Genomic DNA, 23021 nt, shown 5'->3' on the forward strand with positions numbered 1-23021 from the left:
TGAAGTACAGATTACAGACGCAAAGGAAAACATGCATTTGAAACCTTCCTATACAAGTGGTCTTGAACCAATACTTTTCCTACAGATTGAAAAAAGTCTTGACTTTTTATTATATAGTTTCCGTTTCCAAAAACTATTACTTGGTTGCATATTAGACAGACGTTCATTGTGGGATAAAACATAGCTATTGGTCATCTTCTTGTGTTTTGGGAGACATATAGCCTTAATGCATTTTATCTATTATATAAACTAAGCATTTTATTTGTTGTAGAATGTGAGCATTTCAAGTTTTATTTTACTTCATGTTACCTCATCAGTCGCCCCTTCAAAATGTAAGCTGCAAATCAAGATGACATTCTTGTTCGCTTTCTGAACGTGGGAGATCATAATTCCTTCTATGAAGTATGAGAAAGCATTTGAATGTAACTTACGATGTTCTGTATACCTCAGTCTGGGCTTTGCCACTTATTTTTCTTAAATGTCCCTACGAAAGATAAAGTATGAGTGTTACTTTCGATGTACGACGTACATTAAGGGAAACAATAATACGTGTAGAGATGAAGAGGAAGTGTAACAAATATACAGGGTGTCACAAAAAGGTACGGCCAAACTTTCAGGAAACTTTCCTCACACACAAAGAAAGAAAATATGTTATGTGGACATGTGTCCGTAAACGCTTACTTTCCATGCTAGAGCTCATTTTATTACTTCTCTTCAAATCACATTAATCATGGAATGGAAACACACAGCAACAGAACGTACCAGCGTGAATTCAAACACTTTGTTACAGGAAATGTTCAAAATGTCCTCCGTTAGCGAGGATACATGCATCCACCCTCCGTCGCATGGAATCCCTGATGTGCTGATGCAGCCCTGGAGAATGGCGTATTGTCTCACAGCCGTCCACAATACGAGCACGAAGAGTCTCTACATTTGGTACCGGGGTTGCGTAGACAAGAGCTTTCAAATGCCCCCATAAATGAAAGTCAAGAGGGTTGAGGTCAGGAGAGCGTGGACGCCATGGAATTGGTCCGCCTCTACCAATCCATCGGTCACCGAATCTGTTGTTGAGAGGCGTACGAACACTTCGACTGAAATGTGCAAGAGCTCCATCGTGCATGAACCACATGTTGTGTCGTACTTGTAATGGCACATGTTCTAGCAGCACAGGTAGAGTATCCCGTATGAAATCATGGCGGTGAATCGAGGAAGTACAGTACATACTGACGAAACTAAAATGAGCTCTAACATGGAAATTAAGCGTTTCCGGACACGTGTCCACATAACATCTTTTCTTTATTTGTGTGTGAGGAATGTTTCCTGAAAGTTTGGTCGTACCTTTTTGTAACACCCTGTATTTGCGGACTTCCCTCATTACATGTAAGGTTTCAGCCAGGCCTGATATAGTTTGTAAACAATGCAGTAAGCTTAAACACATGTGAAGTGAGGTCAAGACGGTGAACTTTTCCCGAGTTTACGATAAGTGCTGCAGTACACTTGGTCGGGTAGTTGATAGTGCGCGTACGTCGGAGCGCCCTTGGCGGCGGCAAGCAGGCTGTAAACACTGGACAAGTGCCTGGAGTCGCGGCGTTGCGCAAACTGGAGGGCGTCGCCTGTGCAGAGTAGTTACTCTGTAACTATAACAAGTGCTCTGAAGATGGGCAATTGGCCGAAACTGGTCATGTGGAAACAGAGAAAAATGGTCTGAGTCTAGATTTGGACAGTTTTATACTTGTGAGATGAAATGCTAGTAGCTAGTTCGAAGAAAATTAGATTTACTTTGAAGTAACAAAGCTTACACACTTGGTCGTACTGTACTTCGGAGATGCAATTCGGACCACACGCCCTTAACAATGGACGTTCATAACAGCGACAACACTGGGAACCGTACTCACTGACACAGGAAGATAGACGGGGAATGGGGTGGGGTGTGAGTTGCGAGACTCTTGTTGCTGCCTAGTTTTCCGAGAAAATAAATGCCTGTACACCTGTAAGAACACCCCGACTAAGAGAGTGTTTAAGGCGCCGCTTATATGTATACCCATTTTTTCATCGACTTTAGTGGTGCCTACCTCCTACCTCATAGTCATAAATCAAATCCTATTCTAAAGGTGTTTTGGTATGGGCCACACTTAACGGCAATATGTTCTCAGAATAGCGTTACCGTCAATGTTGCTGTATTGCGCCTGCAGTATACAGCAATGGCGGGGCAATATTGCTAATGTTGCATATCTTTGCCGTTGAACTGCCGAGGAGTTGCCGGTGTTGTACACCAAAGGTGAAGAATATTTCATATTTCAAGGCAGGATCTCTGTCCTTGTCTGTAAATGCTTCCCTGTCGCTCTCATCTCTGTTTCCTAATTCTCTCACCGAAAACGCCGCAGTCACGTGTCTGAGGGAAGACAACGTTTCGCTTTTGTACGAATATTTGCTTGTGTACATATACACACCGGTTTTTGTTTGTTGTATGCAGCAATGGAGATGTGGATAATTTGTACGAATGTTTGCTTGTGTACATATACCCACCGGTTTTTCTTTGTTGTATGCAGCAATGGAGATGTGGACACACGAGAGGACTATGAATTTCATTGTGATTCATCATAGACCACAACTATGGAATGTCTAATAGTGTGCACAAATAGGACAATCTGAAAAAAAACCAGCAGGAAAGCTGTTGCCAGTTCGTTTTGTTGCGAGCTTAGTCACTTATGTTTCAGCGTGAACAGAAAAAAAGAAAAATTGTATCTGCAGTAGCCTAGGACTTTAGCTACACTGCAACACAACCGGGGATGCAACAGCAGCAGGTATCAGCCTTCAGGAATAGTAACAACGGCTGACGTTCACCACTAGTAAATAAGAACACCTTCACCAGTTACCTAGCGGAAGGCTCTGCGCAAACTCGTGGCAGCGGCATCACCTCTTGCAGCGTCGCCGGCAATGCTACAGTGACTATGACTATTTCTGAACACCGTTCATGCGCCCGTCTGGCAATGGAACTGGTATTCTTATTCCAAACCTACGTTAATGAAATCCTTCAGTCTTTCTATTAAAACATTACATATTTCTGGTACCAGAAGGCTTATTGATGGACAGTGCACTTTAAAGCGGTTAATTAAACTTCTATACGAACCACTATTAGCTAAAAACTGAGGAGTGATCGCCAGCCTGATTGTTACTGGTGTACACTCTCTCACATTGCTATCGGGTTTAGCACTTTTCGGATCAGCTGCTTACACAGGATATTGGAAATTATGTTTGGACATTCTAGCAAAATTCTAGAAGGAATATGAATCCAGCATCAGTTCCCTTGTTAGTTTTTCTGAAACATTCCGCTTATACTTAAAAAAGAACGCAGCCACAAAGCTCGATTTCTCTTGTTCTTTATAACTTTATTCCTTGTTTGGTGAATCCCCAGTACACCGCACTCACCCCCCCTAACTCGCATTTTTCCATTTTGTGGCAGTAATATGGCCCCTTGTAAAAATTTCTGGCCCGAAAATGTTTTGTCGCAAACATTGCCGGGTAATAGTGACCGGTAATGTCGTAATACAAGTGGCTGCATTTTGTGCGGCCGCAATGTTGCCGAACAACATTGTCGGGATATACTGTCGGTATTCTGCCGTTTTTGTGGTCCACACAAACGTACCTTGAGAGGAGGAAAATGTTAGTGTCTTGAGCAGTCTCGCGTGACAACGTGATTTATTATTTTTTACACAAATTATGCATTGATAATGGTGGAGTATTGTTGTCGTAACGTGGTAGCTATGCTCAAAATAATTGATAATTTGGTTTTGATTGTGGTTCATGGTGTGGGTTCCTGGTGTCATGTCCTAGTTCATGAACCACGGGCAACGTATGAGTGGCCAAGTGGTCCTGACAGTCGGGATACCAGTTACTTTGGAATAAGGCTGGGCATCTCGGACGTATTCCGAGTCGTGGTCACCTTTGTGCTCAGACGGCAAAGACTACCAAATCCACCGGTTAGTCCTCAACCGTCAGGGGTAAAACTCAATGGGGCCCGGGGCAACTAAGGCTAGCAACCTGCTTCCCTGGTACTATAAATATGAAGCTGGCAACAATCAGAGCAAAATGCCTCGGACCTTTGGAGGTGACGTAGTCCTACCTCTAATTGACAAACCAGGGACTCCTAAGATACGACTCGGCAAACGAATGGTAATAAGATGCGGAGCTATTAATATCAATGGGGGCTACTCTGGGAAGAAGGTAGAGCTGGCAGAGGCTGCAAGTAAGATGGGGTTGGACGTTTTAGCTGTTAGTGACATTCGGGTAAGGGGTGAGAAAGAAGAGGAAGTGGGAGAATACAAGGTCTACCTGTCAGGAATCAAAGCAGGGACAGCACAATGGGGTGTAGGGCTCAGCGTAGTTGCAATAAGGTATGTAAACGAACGACTGATGTGGATAGATTTGACAGTGTCTAGCAAGAAAATTAGGATTGTGTCAATATATTCGCATTGTGAAGGGACAGATCAAGATAAGATGGATAGTTTTTATGACACACTCAGTGATGTAGTTGTTAGATTAAAGGACAAGGACAGTGTTCTGCTCATGGGTGATTTTAATGCCAGGATTGGAAATCGAACAGAAGGGTATGAAAAGGTTATCAGTAAATTTGGAGAGGATATGGAGGCCAACAGGAAAGGGAAACAACTCTTGGATTTCTGTGCCAGTATGGGCTTAGTAATCACAAACTCCTTTTTTAAACACAAGAACATTCACCGGTATACTTGGGAAGGCAGGGGAACCAGATCTGTCATTGACTATATAATAACAGATCAGGAATTCAGGAAGGCTGTGAGGGACACACGTGTATTCAGGGGATTCTGTGATGACACTGATCACTACTTAATCTGCAGTGAAATTGGTATTGTGAGGCCGAAAGTGCAGGAGGTCAGGTCCATGTGTAGGAGGATAAGAGTGGAGAAACTTCAGGATAAGGAAATCAGGCACAAGTACATAACAATGATCTCAGAAAGGTACCAGTTAGTTGAATGTAGTCAATTGCAGTCACTGGAAAAGGAATGGACAAGGTACAGGGACACAGTACTAGAAGTGGCCAAAGAGTGTCTTGGAACAGTAGTGTGTAATGGTAGGATGAAGCAAACAGCTTGGTGGAATGACACAGTCAAGGCAGCCTATAAAAGGAAAAAGAAGGTATATCAAAAATGGCTACATACTAGAACTCAGGTAGACAGAGAAAGTTATGTTGAAGAAAGAAACAAAGCCAAACAAATAATTACAGCATCCAAGAAGAAATCTTGGGAAGACTTTAGAAACAGGTTGGAGACTTTGGGTCAAGCTGCTGGAAAATCATTCTGGAGTGTAATTAGCAGTCTTCGAAAGGGAGGTAAGAAGGAAATGACAAGTATTTTGGGCAGGTCAGGAAAACTGCTGGTGAATCCTGTGGATGCCTTGGGCAGATGGAGGGAATACTTTGAAGAGTTGCTCAATGTAGGTGAAAATACGATCAGTAATGTTTCAGATTTCTATGTACAATCGGATAGGAATGATGATTGAAATAGGATCACATTTGAGGAAGTGGAGAAAATGGTCAATAGATTGCAGTGCAATAAAGCGGCTGGGGTGGATGAAATTAAGTCGGAACTCATCAAATACAGTGGAATGTCAGGTCTTAAATGGCTACACAGGATAATTGAAATGGCCTGGGAGTCGGGACAGGTTCCATCAGACTGGACGAAAGCAGTAATCACACCAATCTTTAAACATGGAAACAGAAAAGATTGTAACAACTACAGAGGTATCTCTTTGATCAGCGTTGTGGGTAAAATCTTCTCAGGTATTGTTGAAAGGAAAGTGCGAATATTAGTTGAGGACAAATTGGATGAAAATCAGTGTGGGTTTAGGCCTCTTAGAGGTTGTCAGGACCAGATCTTTAGCTTGCGGCAAATAATGGAGAAGTGTTATGAGTGGAACTGGGAATTGTATCTATGCTTTATAGATCTAGAAAAGGCATATGACCGGGTTCCTAGGAGGAAGTTATTGTCGGTTCTACAAGATTATGGAATAGGAGGCAAACTTTTGCAGGCAATTAAAGGTCTTTACATGGATAGTCAGGCAGCAGTTAGAGTTGACGGTAAATTGAGTTCATGGTTCAGAGTAGTTTCAGGGGTAAGACAAGGCTGCAACCTGTCTCCACTGTTGTTCATATTATTTATGGATCAATGTTGAAAACAATAGACTGGCTGGGTGAGATTAAGATAGATGAACACAAAATAAGCAGTCTCGCATATGCGGATGACTTAGTTGTGATGGCAAATTCTATTGAAAGTTTGCAAAGTAATATTTCAGAGCTAGATCTGAAATGTAAGGACTATGGTATGAAGATTAGCATCTCCAAAACAAAAGTAATGTCAGTGGAAAAGAGATATAAACGGATTGAGTGCCAAATAGGAGGAACAAAGTTAGAACAGGTGGACGGTTTCAAGTACTTAGGATGCATATTCTCACAGGATGGCAACATAGTGAAAGAACTGGAAGCGAGGTGTAGCAAAGCTAGTGCAGTGAGCGCTCATCTACGATCTACTCTCTTCTGCAAGAAGGAAGTCAGTACCAAGACTAAGTTATCTGTGCACCGTTCAATCTTTCGACCAACTTTGTTGTATGGGAGCGAAAGCTGGGTGGATTCAGGTTACCTTATCAATAAGGTTGAGGTTAAGGATATGAAAGTAGCTAGGATGATTGCAGGTACTAGTAGATGGGAACAATGGCAGGAGGGTGTCCACAATGAGGAAATCAAAGAAAAACTGGGAATGAACTCTATAGATGTAGCAGTCAGGGGGAACAGGCTTAGATGGTGGGGTCATGTTACACGCATGGGAGAAGCAAGGTTACCCAAGAGACTCATGGGTTCAGCAGTAGAGGGTAGGAGGAGTCGGGGTAGATCAAGGAGAAGGTACCTGGATTCGCTTAAGAATGATTTTGAAGTAATAAATAGGCTTAACATCTGAAGAGGCACCAATGTTAACACTGAATAGGGGATCATGGAGGAATTTTATAAGGAGGACTATGCTCCAGACTGAACGCTGAAAGGCATAATCAGTCTTAAATGATGATGATGATGATGATGATGATGATGATGATAATGATGATGATGGTTTTGATTTTGAGTTACATTAAATTGCTTTTGTGGAAATTGTCCGTTTAATCAAAGTTAATCTTTAGCAAAATTATTTTTCACTTTACTAACTATAAAACACACTGATCTCAGAAAATTGACATATACGTCGAAAAATAAAATAAACTTTTTCAGAGTATTACCTCGGCTAATTAGGTTTTTTAATCAAGCATGAGACCTTTAATTATTATTTGCATTTTGCTCCCACACGCGCGGGAGAATTATTTCTTACCACTTTTAGAGTTTGCATTGTAGTCTGGGTCGTGGCTCTGAATCGCGGCTATTGAACTGAAAAAAGAAATCTTAAAACTATGTGCTCTGCTGCAACGTCTGGCGCCTGTGAAAAAAGTGTTGTTATAATTATAGCGGGCGAGTTTTTCGCTTCCGCTAATTTTATAAGTTAAGATCGCCACGTAATGGCGTCGTTGGCTGCAACGGCCACCGCAATTGTTGCGCTGTAAATTCCTGAAAATGCAGGTTATTTCAAGGAAGCGGACATGAGATAGGGTTCACCTATTGCCAATTAAAAGTGAATAATAACATGAAACTAATATATTATCTGATTAAAGATACAGTATTGCTTACATTCAACGGCACTCGCTAATATGTCCGTCTACTCGCAACGAAGACAAGACAAGAAGTGATAACGGCTAAAATAAGACAAGAGATAGCTCCTTTTTCACCTATCTGGTCCATTCTTGTTTCGATGATTCTTTTATTCTCTGCACTCGAAAATGATTCACAGAATTTTATATTATAATAATAATAATATGCATGAGAGAAAATTGTATGTCGCCTGAGCGGTTAGTGTTCACTTACAATCTAATATTAAAATGTTTTTTTCTTTCACTGTCACTGTCATTTCCAAGTTATTTGTAATATTTCACTGGGGACGGTACAGCAGCTGAGCAACAATGGCCATGTTTCTACATATTGTCGTAGCTGAATGGACTGTTTGTTGACGTTTTTTTGGAAGAATATGCAAGGAATATGATGTTAACGGTGTAATCGTCGGTGGTTGTGATTAAAAGTCAATATGATGGAGAAATTTAAAATCTATACTTCTACTTTTAACACTAGGTTGCTAATTTGTTATTTGTTTACAATGATCAATAACATTCAATGAACCTTTCGATTGATTCATTATTGTAAATTACAAAACCTCGATTATTAACTCGTATGAAATGAAAAACTTCTGAGAAAAAGAAAACTATTGTTATTCGTATGAAGGGGTATATTTTGCCCTGAATTCGCAGTAATTATTGCTTAATTTCATTACCCTACAAAATCATTGAGGCTTTTATGGGCACTTGTTGGGGTATTGCTTGTTATGTGTTGGCTTCTGTCTCGGGTTCTTCGTCCGACGTTTCGCCTGCAGGTGGCTTAGAACTGTCAAAGTTTCACCTTCCATTGCTGCTGGCGGACTAGTGTGAGACTTGCGTCCACAGATATTACACTGAAGCGCCAAAGTGACCCGGTATAGGCATACGTATTCAAATACAGGGATATACAGGGTGTTTGGGAGGAAAGGTCAATATTTTACACAGTGCTAGTATAAGTAATTCTGAAAAAAATGTTATATGTACATAGGTCCGCAAATGCTTCGTTATAGAGATATGGGTATTGAATGTAACTTTAATTCTGCAAAATTGATGTGCCAACGTGCTCTTTGGAGCAGGCGTATGTGTTTACTCAGTGCCCTCGTAGATATAGGTGTTTACTCGTGGAAAAACAATTTATTAAGGCAACATTGTAGCTTAAATAAGTAAATTAGTACCTATTGTGATCTATATATTGAAGGTTTCCCTTTTACTTGCGTAGTTTTCGTGAAAAGATAACTGTCCTAAAGTACAAGCCGTTGGCGTGCGTGTTTACTCAGTGCGCTCGTAAATATAGGTGTTTTCTGGTGGAAAAACAATTTATTAAGGCAATATTGTAGCTTAAATAAGTAAATTAGTATCGATTGTGATCTATATATTGAAGGTTTCGCTTTTACTGGCGTAGTTTTCGTGAAAAAGATAGCTGTTCTAAAGTACAAGCCGTTGGCGTGGGTTTGTTTTCGTTATCGACGGCAGTAAGTTATGTGATTACTCAATAATTTCCGGCCAGTATCTGTGTAGCTTTATTGTAAAGAATATTGTGCGTGTATAGTTTGCATTCGGTTCGTCGTGTCTGTATTTCTATACTTCCGTACAGTTAATTTTCCATATTGCGCAGTAAAGTCGTTAAGCGGTGTTTCTGTTTCCATTAGAGTATTTATTCATAATTCAGTGATAGCGCCTGTTCAAATTTGTCGTTAGAAAATATCGAGCCTCTTCAGTTTATTACTCGTTTCGTGATTTCTGCCACTATAACCTAAGCCAGGAATTAACTTCGCGCTGTTTACATTTGCCTGTCGCTGCATTAGCCTGACGTCCAGAAGTTCTCTGCTCATCTCACCGGAAGCTAAGTTACTTTCTACTAATTATTAATTGGTGTAGCGGAATTGTTTGTAGTGTAATTTGTATTGTTTGTATTTGTGTTGTTCGTTTGTAGTGTAATTTGTATTGTTTAATCTGCCGTCATGTGTGAGAAAAGTGGATATTGTCGTAGATAAGTGAGCACGGGAGTGAAATGTCGGGATTGTGGGTTGGTGTTTCACTGGGGTGATTGTAGCGGAGAAGGTGTTATAGTGCCAGATGAGGCTCGCCAATGGAGTTGTAGATTATGTAGCCATGACGAGAAAATCGTGGAACAGGGAAAAATGATTTGTGTCCTTCAGGCTGAACTAAAAATGGTGTACTTCGAATTAGACAGGTTGAAAGGGGGGGAGAGACAATGGGAGCTGGGAACAGGTAACAAGTCGTAGTCAGAAAGAGAAACCCCCAGAAATCATTTTTCAGATTCCATAGAGCAATCAGTTTAATTTGTTACCTGAAGTAGAAGAGCCTCAAACAGCTTTTGAGCAAAGTAGGGTGCAGCGGACTTGTAGTAACAATTGTAATGCCAGGTCGGGATTAAAGTCAAGCAGAAAGAAGAGAGTCCTGCTGTTAGATAGCAGTCATGGGAGAGGTGTAGGCCAGTTGCTACAGGATAGGCTAGGAGTCGAGTACCAGGTCACAAGCATTGCGAAACCTAGTGCTAAGCTTAGCCAGGTTACAGAAAACCTAGGGGCCTTGTGCAAAGATTTTGATGGTGAGGACCATGTTCTTATAGTAGGAGGAGCAGCAAACAGCTTGGCTAGCAGTTAGGTGTGGCCTGGATGTAATAGGAGCAGCAACAGCTCACACTCGTGTTGGATTTGTGAATGTTTTGCAGCGTCATAACCAGCCCTGGGTTAATATGGCTGTCAACCGTGCTAACAGAGAGCTTGGGGGGGGGGGGGTTACTGTTGGCAGAAACAAAATCCCATACCTGTGCTGTGCCTGTTGATGCAATTGGGAGATGGGGTTACACTAGCCATGGCTTGCACCTGAATAGGAGGGGGAAGGATAAATTTGTTGATCTTCTTGCAGAAAATGTAAGGGGGACATATGCACACAAGTCAAAATAACTGTGGTTAGTGAAGTCAGAGGGACACATTTTTTAGGTTAGAGTCAGGTTACAGACAGAAAGTGCTGAAAGAGATTAAAACAGATTAGAGCCATAATGACTGTAGCAGTATCCAAAGAAGTAAAATTTGTGTGTTTCATCAGAACATTAGAGGATTGAAAAATTAGATAGATGAGCTTCTTGTATGCCTAGAAAATGGGGTAAATTCTGAAGGTATGGATGTTTCATGTCTCTCTGAACACCATGTAATCGTAGGGATGAAGAAGTTAAATTTAAGGGATTATAGATTAGCATCTTATTCATGTAGAGTCAACATGGAAAAAGGAGGAGTTGCTACTTACATAAAAACTGGACCCAAAGTCAAAAATATTGAAACAAATCGTTTTTGTATAGATCAGATCCTTGAAGCATGTGCTAGTGTGTTGCTACTGCAGTATACTTCTGTAGTAATTGTAACAATCTACAGATCCCCTCAAGGTAACTTTCAGCTATTCATGAAAGATCTAGAGGCATTATTGAGCTACCTGTCAGACAAAAAAAAGCAGTTAGTGGTTTGTGGTGATTTTATTGTAGATTTCTTAAAAGATATGTATAGGAAAAATTAGCTACAATCTTTGTTTGGTTGTTTCAATCTAGTATCTGTTGTAAACTCGTGTGCAGCAGGATAGTAGGTCACTTGTCGATAACATTTCCATAGACTGTGCTCAGGAAGAAACATTTAATGAGTACCCAGTTGTTAATGGGCTATCTGATCATGATGGAAATAACACATATAACACCTTACAAGCTTAAGGCAGGTTCGTACAAGGCAGGGAGGCTTATTGACTCGAACAGGGTACAGAGTTTTAAGATCAGCCTAGAAGAGGTAGAATGGGATGCAGTACACACAGAAAATTATGCTGGTGCCAAATTCAATTTATTCCACCGTAAATTTGTCTCAATATTTGAGAGTTGCTTTCCTGAAACGTTATCCGAAGAAACCATTATGAATTCCAGTAAGTCATGCATTACTAAGGGAATTAAGATAACGTGTAAGAGGAAGAGGGAAATATATGGACAGGCCAGAATAAGTCAGGATCTGACGTTACTTGCTTACTACAAAAGATACTGTAATATTTTAAGGAAAGTCATTAAGAAGTCGAGAAACGTATGTGTTCTGACAGAAATTAATAATGTGAATAATAAGATTAAAACTATATGGAACATTGTCAAATGGGAGATGGGGCAGCCTGACAGTACACAGCATACCACAGCAATAAAGCTAAATAATGATGTTGTGAGTGATAATTCACAAGTTACAAGTATTTTTAACAATCGCTTTCGGAATGTAGCAGCAAAAATAGGATTAAAGGGTTCAGTTGAAGAAGCAAACAAAATACGTTAAAAATGTCATTCTCCAGGACTTTATGCCTTTAGAAATAGCACCATCATCCCCCACTGAAATTAGGGGAATTATAAATATACTGAAAAACAAGAGCTCAATGTTCTAATCTAATAAGTGGAGTCATTAGTGATATATGTAATGCTTCGCTGGCACATGGAATTTTTCCAGACAGTTTGAAATACGCAATTGTCAAATCTCTTCATAAGAAAGGGGTCAAGAGTGACTTAAATAATCATACACCAATCTCATTGCTGACTTCATTTTCTAAAACATTCGAAAAAATTATGTACTCAAGAGTAGTATCACATTTAAGTGAAAATAATTTACTCAGCACGTCATAATTCGGATTCCAGAGGGGTTATTTGACTGAGAATGCTATCTACACATTTACCCATCAAATAGTACAAGCCCTAAATAACAAATTCTCTCCAGTTTATATTTTTGTGATCTTTCCGAGGCATTTGACTTTGTGGATCATGTCACACTCTTAGAACAACTCAGGTTTTATGTAACTGAAGACTGTACACACAGCTGGGTTGAATCATACTTAACAAACAGAAAGCAAACAATTGTACTGAATAACACAAATAATGTTAGGAGGGTGGTAAATTCTGTGAATGGGAAGTTATCACAGAGGGAGTCTCACAGGGTTCAATTTTGGGTCCTCTGCTGTTCCTTATTCATGTGAATGACCTCTCACTTAACGTTCAGCAAGAAGAACTAGTAGTTTTTGCAGATGACACGAGTGTTACAATAAATCCCATTCCAGAAAAAACAGCCGAATATATTTTTAAGGATGTCTTTCAAATAATTATTATATGGTTCTCAGAAAATGGATTCCCCCTTAGTTTTGAAAAAAAACTCACTATATCTAGTTCTGTTCACCACATAGAGTCATACTGAAAATTGATGTAGCATACGAACAGGGGTCAGTTAACAGGGTAGATTTCTACAAATTTTTGGGTTTTCACATTGATGACAACTTGAACTGGCAGAAGCATATTACTGATGATGACGACTTGAACTGGCAGAAGCATATTACTGAGCTTCTCAAACAATGAAGTTCAGCTTCTTTCGCTCTTCATATAATCGCTATTCTTGGTAATAAACAGATCAGCCTCCTGACGTACGTTGCATATTTCCACTCAATAATGTCTTCTGGGATAGTTGTCTGGGGTAGCTCATCACTTAGACATAGAGTATTGATTGCTCAAAAGAGAGCAGTGAGAATAATTAGTGGTGTAGGCATCTATTGAAGGAGCTAGGTACTTTAACTGCACCGTCAGAGTATATATATTCATTAATGAAATTCGTTATAAATAATCCATCTCAATTCACAAAGAACAGTGATGTTCATATGTACAACAATAGAGGGAAAAATGACCTTTCCGATCCATTATTGAAGCTGTCAGTTGCTCAAAAAGGAGTACATTATTCAGCAACAAAAATCTTTGATCATTTGCCCAACAACATGAGGGGTCTGGCAGGTAACAGATCAAGTTTTAAATCTAGCTTAAAATCATTTCTTTTGGACAACTCCCTCTATTCCACGGACGAGTTTCTGTTTCAGAACTGATAAAAAAAACTTGTACCTCTAAATGTAGTTGCATTTGTAGAACTAAAAATTTTAGTAATATTAATATTAGCACTATTCATGTGTGCATATATATCTTGTAATCTGACTTTTCCCACATCATATCGATAAAATAATCGTGAAAATGATCTACAGAACATGACGTGACTAAACTGAACTAAACTACAACTGGACCGTAACGTGCTTTTCTTAAAATCAATGTTACAGAGAAGTAGAGTTATGTTACACATTTTTACGTGATGTTTATTTACTTTGTATTTAGTACATAACGCATTACAACATGCACCTTACATGTATTTAGTTGAAAAAGATGTACCATGTCTTTTACAAATGTCTTTAATACTTATCGTACGGATGTTGTACAGTTCACAGAACAGGTCCGAATATCCCGCCATGAACGTCAATGCACTTTTGCACTCTAGCGATAAGATGTTGTGTTACTTGTTCAAATGCCTGTGGTTGTTTCCTAATCAATTCAGCAGCATTCATGATGCAACGAAGCAGTTCATCTCATGTATTTACTTTCACCTTGTGCGCCTCTGATTTCATCCAACACCATAAACAGTGAGTAAGGTGGCTGAATAAATGAAGGTCAGTTTCGCACCTTACGTAAGAATTTATACATCGTAAAGGGAAAGTGAATATGACACCTCACTTACTTCAGCCTACAAGTATGTAATGCAAAAGGGATGACACTCTATCGATGGTATTAACACACCACTCCTATATAACACATGTCCATGAGAAGAAGGTGAAACAAGCAGCGAGAGGAAACGTTTTATGTGGAAGCCAGCATGGGCAGACACAGAGGCCGCACCCCGGGAGGCACTACAGAAGGCTCTTACGGGTGCGCGTCCCACAGCGAGAGTCAGCGACCGGACAGGTGACGCATACTGCAGCGTGAATAACGGCCCACCAGAAGTAGGACAGAAAGAAGCTTTAGAAAACTCTGTTTTGGAATGCCAAAGGGATACGAACGAAACCAGTGACGCATTCGATTACGTGTACTGCAAGTGGTACACATGTGACAGACACATGTAACTTTTTAGGCGTCTGGAGCAGGCACAAAACGTCCGATTGGCGGAAACTCACCGGTAAGGAGTAAAGTGCCGAGATTCCGCCGCTGTTCAATCGTAGGACGCTTGTGATTGGTAGAGAGAATTTCCACAAAATAAGAAGAACGCTCCTATTGGTCGAAAAAAGCCGTGACTTGGAGCATGAAAAAACCCATGTGGGGAGAGAGTTCGGCTACGAGAAAGACGAGAGCGAAATTTTCGGGGACTCTTCTCTGAATTGGTGTCAAGTGAAGAATGGAGCGCATAACGCTCTGTACAACGCAGTGGAGAAATTTGTGTGAACACTGTGTTCACAGCGGCTCACCTCAAGCTAGAAATTAGCATAGCGTCCTTGAGCTCCAACTGTGGAGGAACGAACCAGCCAGTTAGTCAATCGTTCTTGCGAGAACTGAGAGGACATTATAATATGCACGCTGCTCCAGGCATGCGCGTGTATATCGCCATAGTCTGAGACTAGGGATGAGTTCATGTTTTCTGGCATATCGAGAAACACAGGGAGAGTTTCTGCTGGAAAATTCAGCAAAGGCTTAATTAGATTTTTATAGGAATTTCAGTGGGCGAGAGCAGCCATGCAGACGACAATTCATCGCAGCTGAGGTAAATACCGCGTGCAGAGATGTAAACTTGTTGGTTCACCAGCTTGCGCTCACTGTAAACTCGAGCGATCTTGGGTAATCTTTTGCTCGACTTGTCACAAAACTAACCATCCTCCGTAGACTTGATTGGCATCCTGAAAATAGTACCAAACTTTGAACCGGAATCGGATGATTTATCGTAGTACTGGCAGACATCAGAACGTAATTGTAAGAATAATTTTGTAAAGAAACTTCAAGTTCAAATTTAATATTGTTGTATTTAGGATTATTTAACTTTCTGAGAGTTAAAAATTTAATACTATTTTGTTTAGGTTTAATTCACTTTCAGAGGCCGAGATGCGTCATTTTGACACTGTGTATAAGCGTATATTTCCGTGACAAAATTGCTATATTAAACAATGTCATTACAACTTACACAGTTATGTTCAGTCATAGAATAAGAAACCACCTAACCATAACGTTACAGGTGAAGTTGGAGGCCAGTTAATAGCACCACCACAGCCAATCCAGCGGTTAGTATAGGTGCAGTTCAGATGGTCCCTCACAGGTAATGTAACATGTGGAGGGGCACTGTCATGTTGAAAGTACATTCCAGTTCGCTTGGCTAAAGGAACGTCTACCAATAGTTCCACAAATGCATTTTCCAAAAAATGCAGGCACTCTCTCCCGCCAATCGCTGATTGATAATAAATGAGCCTATCAAAAGGTTTCCGATCAGGCCGCACCAAACATTTATGGCAAAACGAACTTGGAAATTTCTATCCACTGAAGCGTGTGTATTTTCCTGGGACCATCGACGATTATTGGGTGTGTTCTTTATTCCATGTCGTGAAAACTGGGCTTCGTCAGTGCATAGTATGTATGGAAGCAAATGACTATTCTCAATTACCCAGTGACGGAATTGAAGTCGTTGTGCATTGTCGCCAGCGTGGAGATGTTGGGCACGCTTTATGTGAAATGGATACAGGTTTTCAGCATGTAATGTCTCCCGTACACGTGTCTGTGGGACATTCATACGCAAGGACATTCTTCGTATGCTCGTACCGGGACTTTGCTCAACACTTGCGATAATTTATTCCTGTACTTGGAATGTTTGTTGACGTGCACGCTCGGACGAAAAATGTCTACTTGGAGACTGTGGCACGCAAAGTGATAAACACTTTGGTAAACACCCTGCGATCAAGTAATCGTCGAGTTGGGAAACGCCTTTGGCATTCTTCTCTTGCAGCGGTAGCACTACCATCGCAGAAGCAATAAACATACATCATATCTGCGTATTCCTCATTACTGTAGACGTGTTGCATTGTTAGAGCTTGAACGGACATAGTTAACTCCATACCTTACACAGCCAACAGATTCGTCGCTGGTACACTACACAATGCGGCTTACAGGGCACAACTGCGCAAACAACGGGTGATCGTACGGCGTATTGTAACATCCCAAATATAGAACCCATAATGACCATCCTTTTGGGTTGCAAAAGAAATAGTCATCCTGACAGTGACGTCAGTTACTGACAACAAAATTTACACTCTTGTCAGTTTGATTAACAGGGATGTTATATAAATACTAATAATTATCATAAAGAAAGGACTGCATGAAATAATACCATGTGATGCAAAACAGAAACTTTAAAGAAAGAATTCAAAAATTATTATTTACGAAGGTTAAAGCCCAGATCATAAATCGACCAAAGACAACATTTATCCTAGAAGAGAGTTGTAGCCGGATCGAGCTGTAAGTTCGCTGTGACTACAATGTAACTCGGCAATGGAGATGTTCACTTCTCTCTTGTATTCTGCAACAGTAGTACGCATGTTAAGCACTACTAGATTTTTTTAAAACCGATCTGAAGTTTAAAGTTATACGATATTAGTCAGAAGTCAGACTAGAGTAGGATCATCTTTACCGTTAGACAAATAACAGGATTGTGATGTATGTGACAGAAAAGTGAATCGTGTGATTACTGATTTGTGATGGGACTTAGCCTTCGTGGTACTTAATAGTCACGAACATCAAAGGACACAGAAAGAGACTGATCGTCGACATAAACTCAATTATTAGACTTGAGTAGGCCACAACTAAACGCAATCACGAAGAGATTACGATTTCGCCGTGTTGTCAGAAGTTATCTTTAAAGTCCGGAATACTGATGTTAACGGACGTAATTCCCTAAATGACAGCCGGCCGGAGTGGCCGTGCGGTTCTAGGCACTACAGTGTGGAACCGAGCGACCGCTACGGTCGCAGGTTCGAATCCTGCCTCGGGCATGGATGTGTGTGATGTCCTTAGGTTAGTTTGGTTTAATTAGTTCTAAGTTCTAGGCGACTGATGACCTCAGAAGATAAGTCGCATAGTGCTCAGAGCCATTTGAACCCTAAATGACATATCAGTGTGTGTGACCAGCGTAGGGACAGTCAATAATTACGAAGAACAATACACCTTAATTTAACTTTAATTCCCCGTGCCGCCTACATCATTTGATGGACATTTAAAGTGTATTCGAGAAATTAACCGATTATTCTGATATCATAAAAGTGCCAAGTGAATTAGTGATAATTTAAATGTGAACAGCAATAACTTTACACCAAAATTACGACGCATTCTCAACATTGCTCAAGGGTATGTTATCTCTGGAGTTAAGTCGTACAGTTGTTGAATACGCGAAGTAGCGACGCCTTTACGACGGAATAATAATTAACAACTTAATATCCTCGCAAAATTCATAATGTGGCCTCGGCTTGGGTGATGGAATGATGAGTCAAGACACTATTTATTAACTTTTGAATAGCCATTCTCAAACCGGGCATAAGAACTTTAATCAGCGAGATCGCGTATACTGAAAGGTCTGTCGCGAGCACGCGAGGGACTTGTAGTTATTTCAGGTCTATGGAGGCATCGCGTTATCGACTGGTGCAGTCGCTACATTTATAAGTGAAGAAGATCAACAGACAAAGAACACAACTGCTTTCATTACAAGCAAGGGCGGCGCACACACTCCGGCGTGCTGCTCCATCGAGACATTCATATCATTTTCGAGATAAAGTATCTGAAAATAACCAAACCATGCGAGGAGCCTGTTTTTCACAGATTGGCGTTGTGATCGACGGACGCCGTTCTACGTCATCCCGCCTGGGACACCCATGACCATAATACGTGCTAGGTTGCATAGCGTAAACATGTCATGTACCCGTGCATTGTTTGCAAGAAAATCATATTTCGGTCCAGTTGCATTGCGTATACGTTCACGTTGTGCACATCAATTTTGCAGATTTAAAATTCCTTTCAATACCCACACCTACCCAACGAAGCATTTGCGGACATATGTTCATATAATATTTTTTTGTTCCGAATTACTTATACTATCATTGTGTAAAATATAGACCTTTCCTACCCGAACACCCTGTATAAACAGGCAGAATACGGCGGTGAGGTCGGAAACGCCTATATAAGACAACTAGTGTCTGGAGCAACTGTTAGATCGGTTACTGCTGCTACATGGGCAAGTTATCAAGATTTAAGTGAGTTTGAACGTGGTGTTATAGTCGGCGGACAAGGGATGAGAAACAGTGTCTCCGAGATAGCGATGAAGTGGAGATTTTTCCGTACGACCATTTCACACGTGTACTGTGAATATCAGTAATAGGATAAAACATCAAATGTCCAACATCGCTGCGGCCGGAAACAGAGCCTGCAAGAACGGGACTAACGACGACTGAAGAGAACCGTTCAACGTGACAGAAGTGAAACCCTTCCGCAAACTGCTGCATATTTCAATGCTGGGTCATCAACAAGTGCTAATTATTCAACGAAACATCATCGATATGGGCTTTCGGAGCCGAAGGCTCACTCGTGTACCCTTGATGACTGCAGGACACAAAACTTTAAGCCTTGTCTGGGCCCGTCAGCACCAACATTTGACCGTAGATGACTGGAAACGTCCGCTGGTCGGACGGGTCTCGTTTCAAATAGTATCGAGCGGATGAACGTGTACGGGCATGGAGACAATCTCATGAATCTATGGATGCCGCCTGCCAGTAGGGGACTGTTCAAGCTGGTGGAGGCTCTGTAATGGTGTGGGGCGTGTGCAATTGAAGTGATATAGAACCTCTGATACGCCTAGATACGACTCTGATGGCACGTAAGCATCCTGTCTGCTCACCTGCATCCATTGACGTCCATTTTGCATTCCGACGGACTTTGGCAATTCCCGCAGGACAATGCGACTCCCCACACATCCAGAACTGCTACAGAATGGCTCCAGGAACACTTTTTTGAGTTTAAACGCTTCCGCTGGCCACCAAACTCCCCAGACATGAATATTATTCATCATATATGGGACGCCTTGCAACGTGCTGTTCAGAAGAGACCTCCCCCATCCCCTTCTTAACCTTACGGATTTATGGACAGCCCGGCAGGACTCGTGGTCTCAGTTTCCTCCAGCACTACTTCAGACATTAGTCGAGTCCATGCCACGTCGTGTTGTGGCACTTCTGCATGTTCTGGCGGGCGGGCCTACACGATATTACGCAGGGGTACCACTTTATTTGGCTCTTCAGTGTATGAACACGTCGCACAAAGGTCCTACGCTTTTCTTTGGTCACCACTGCTCTTGTTTTTCCTTTGCTATTTGCAGCGGTCGTTCACTGGGGCAAGAGAATACAGGACCCGTTTACATAGAGGCTTTCTTCTTTCTTACTGAACTTATTGTCATGTTTGTGGATCTCCACGGGTTCCCTAAACTGGCGTGACAGCTCTTCTCCATGGCGAGAACCTCCTTGTTATTAGCGAATCTTATTGCGTGATCGGTCTCACACAACCGTGCTCCGTCGCGTGGTATAAGATGTCTTGTAGCGGTATGCACGGCTCTCCCCGTCGGAGGTTCAAAATGGTTCAAATGGCTCTGAGCACTATGGGACTTAACTTCTGTGGTCATCAGTCCCCTAGAACTTAGAACTACTTAAACCTAACTAACCTAAGGACATCACACACATCCCTGCCCCAGGCAGGATTCGAACCTGCGACTGCAGCGGTCGCGCGGCTCCAGTCTGTACCGCCTAGAACCGCTCGGCCTTTCGGAGGTTCGAGTCCTCCCTCGGGCATGGTTGTGTGTGTCGTCCTTAGCAAGTTAGTTTAAGTTAGATTAAGTAGTGTGTAACCTTAGGGACCGATGACCTCAGCAGTTTGGTCCCATAAGACCTTACCACAAAATTCCAAATTTTTTTACCACAACTGTGCTCCGCCCATGGCCTACTTCTCCATCTGTCTCACTCTGAAATTCCGTTTATATCTGTTAATCCTGATAATGGTGATCATCCAGTCATTCCAACGTCGACCTTTTCACATGTACACGGTAGGCAGCGTATTTCCGACATTGAAAGTGGGTCCATTTTGTCCTTTGGCGATCTGAGACACTCTTTGATCTTCTTGGTTGGTTTCTAAATACTCTTTACATCGTGTTTGAACAATTACGGTGAATTCTATCCGCCTCTCTGGGGTTGTATGGCTGAAAGGCCATACCCAACATTGCTTCTTCCAGCGTGTCACTTCGCCAAGTGACGTTTCGTGACAGTTACGAGGAATGGTGGCAACCAGGAAAAACAGTACGTATCTAAAACCGACACAAAACGACCGGTACCTACTCTCTCAAATCATCACCGAAATCAGAAAAGAAGTCGTAACGCGTAAAATACGAGTACGTGAGTCGTAGGACTTATATGTAGGGAGGTAGACATTATTTGATATATAGAGATGGAGAATGTTCTTTTTCATTATGACTATATGAGGTAGCTAATGTCGTTGCATTATTCCACTGAGCACACTGCGAAGTGGTCTTACATAGGGGTTCCAATGTGGTACCTAAGGGACCAGGTGTTTGATGATTTTTATAGTACTATTGCACTGGTTTAATTCGTGAATGAAATTGGGTTTTAAGACAAACTTTTTTATGCTTCTTATCGTTAATATTGCGGCAGCTATTTATCGTACCACACATAACAGGACCTACGCTACACATGCGTAATTTATGTATTCTGACATAGTTATGTCACAATTTATTGTATTTTAATTTATTTCATTATTCATTTGTACTAGTTAATTTTTTTAAATTTCTTCTAGTGGCCGTATGATTGTATGCAGTACATTTGATTGTTATGATTCGTGACCTAATACAATTGTGTGATACGAATTTATGAATAATAGCGTATACATATGTTCATCTATTATGCTATATTCGAGTAAAACAGTGAAAACTATTAACAACAGCATGACATAGGCAGAAACATATTTGCTCTAATGTTATATATAGTTTCAATGATATACATTATGTTCTTTTGAGCCACTTACATAGTTAACATAGATACCTGTCAATTGTTAACGTATCTTCTATATATTTTTATAATAGTACATTTGTACTACTCATTGTACAGGGGCCTGAAGATGGCATCAATGTAATGCCGAAACTAGTTGCATATAAGAAGTTCATAAAACAAATTTCTACGATACATACGGCTGTTGGTCAATTATTATATCAAGAAAATTATTTCTGGTTTGTCCCGAATGTCTAAAGTAATACCACTTGTTCCGCATTACATAAGTACTTACAAGGGAACCTCCCCATCGCACCCCTCTCAGATTTAGTTATAAGTTGGCACAGTGGATAGGCCTTGAAAAACTGAGCACAGATCAATCGAGAAAACAGGAAAAAGTTGTGTGGAACTATGAAAAAAATAAGCAAAATATACAAACTGAGTAGTCCATGAGCAAGATCGGCAACATCAAGGATAGTGTGAGCTCAGAAGCGCCGTCGTCCCGTGGTTTGCGTGAGCAACTGCGGAACGAGAGGGCCATGGTTAAAGTCTTCCCCAGAGTGAAAAGTTTAATTCTTTTTTTTTTCAGATAATTCTTATCTGTCCGTCCGTCCGTCCGATGCGATCACTTTTTTGGGAGTGATTATCACATCCACAAGAAAATCTAAAGGTAGAAGAATCTTTTTACCCATTCGCCAAGTGTACAAGTTAGGTGGGTCGACAACATATTCCTGTCATGTGACGCACATGCCGTCACCAGTGTCGTATAGAATATATCAGACGCGTTTTCCTGTGGAGGAATCGGTTGGCCGATGACCTTGCGATCAAATGTTCTCGGTTCCCATTGGAGAGACACGTCCTTTCGTCTACTAATCGCACGGTTTTGCGGTGCGGCCGCAAAACACAGACACTAAACTTATTACAGTGAACAGAGACGTCAATGAACAAATGGACAGATCATAATTTTGCGAAAATAAAGGAAGTAAACTTTTCATTCGAGGGAAGACGTGAACCAGGGACCTCTCGTTTCGCAGCTGCTCACGCTAACCACGGAACCACGGCGCTCCTGAACTTACACTATCTTTGATGTTGCATATCTTGCGCATGGACTACTCAGTTTGTACATTTTGCTTATTTTTTCATAGTTCCACACAACTTCTTCCTGTTTTCTCGATTGATCTGTGTTCAGTTTTTCAAGCCCTATCCACTGTGCCAACTTATAACTAAATCTGAGGGGGGTGCGATGGGGAAGTCCCCTTGTTAGATAAGGATGAGCCAGCACAAAATGCTTTAAAGTGCATGAAAGCCTCGTTGAAACCTGAATTGAAAACTCGTTTTATCTCCTTAAGAGAAGATTTATGTTACTTGATTAGCAGTCT

The sequence above is a fragment of the Schistocerca cancellata genome, chromosome 6 (genome assembly GCF_023864275.1).
Source record: "Schistocerca cancellata isolate TAMUIC-IGC-003103 chromosome 6, iqSchCanc2.1, whole genome shotgun sequence".
In the NCBI taxonomy this organism is placed as follows: Eukaryota; Metazoa; Arthropoda; class Insecta; order Orthoptera; family Acrididae; genus Schistocerca; species Schistocerca cancellata.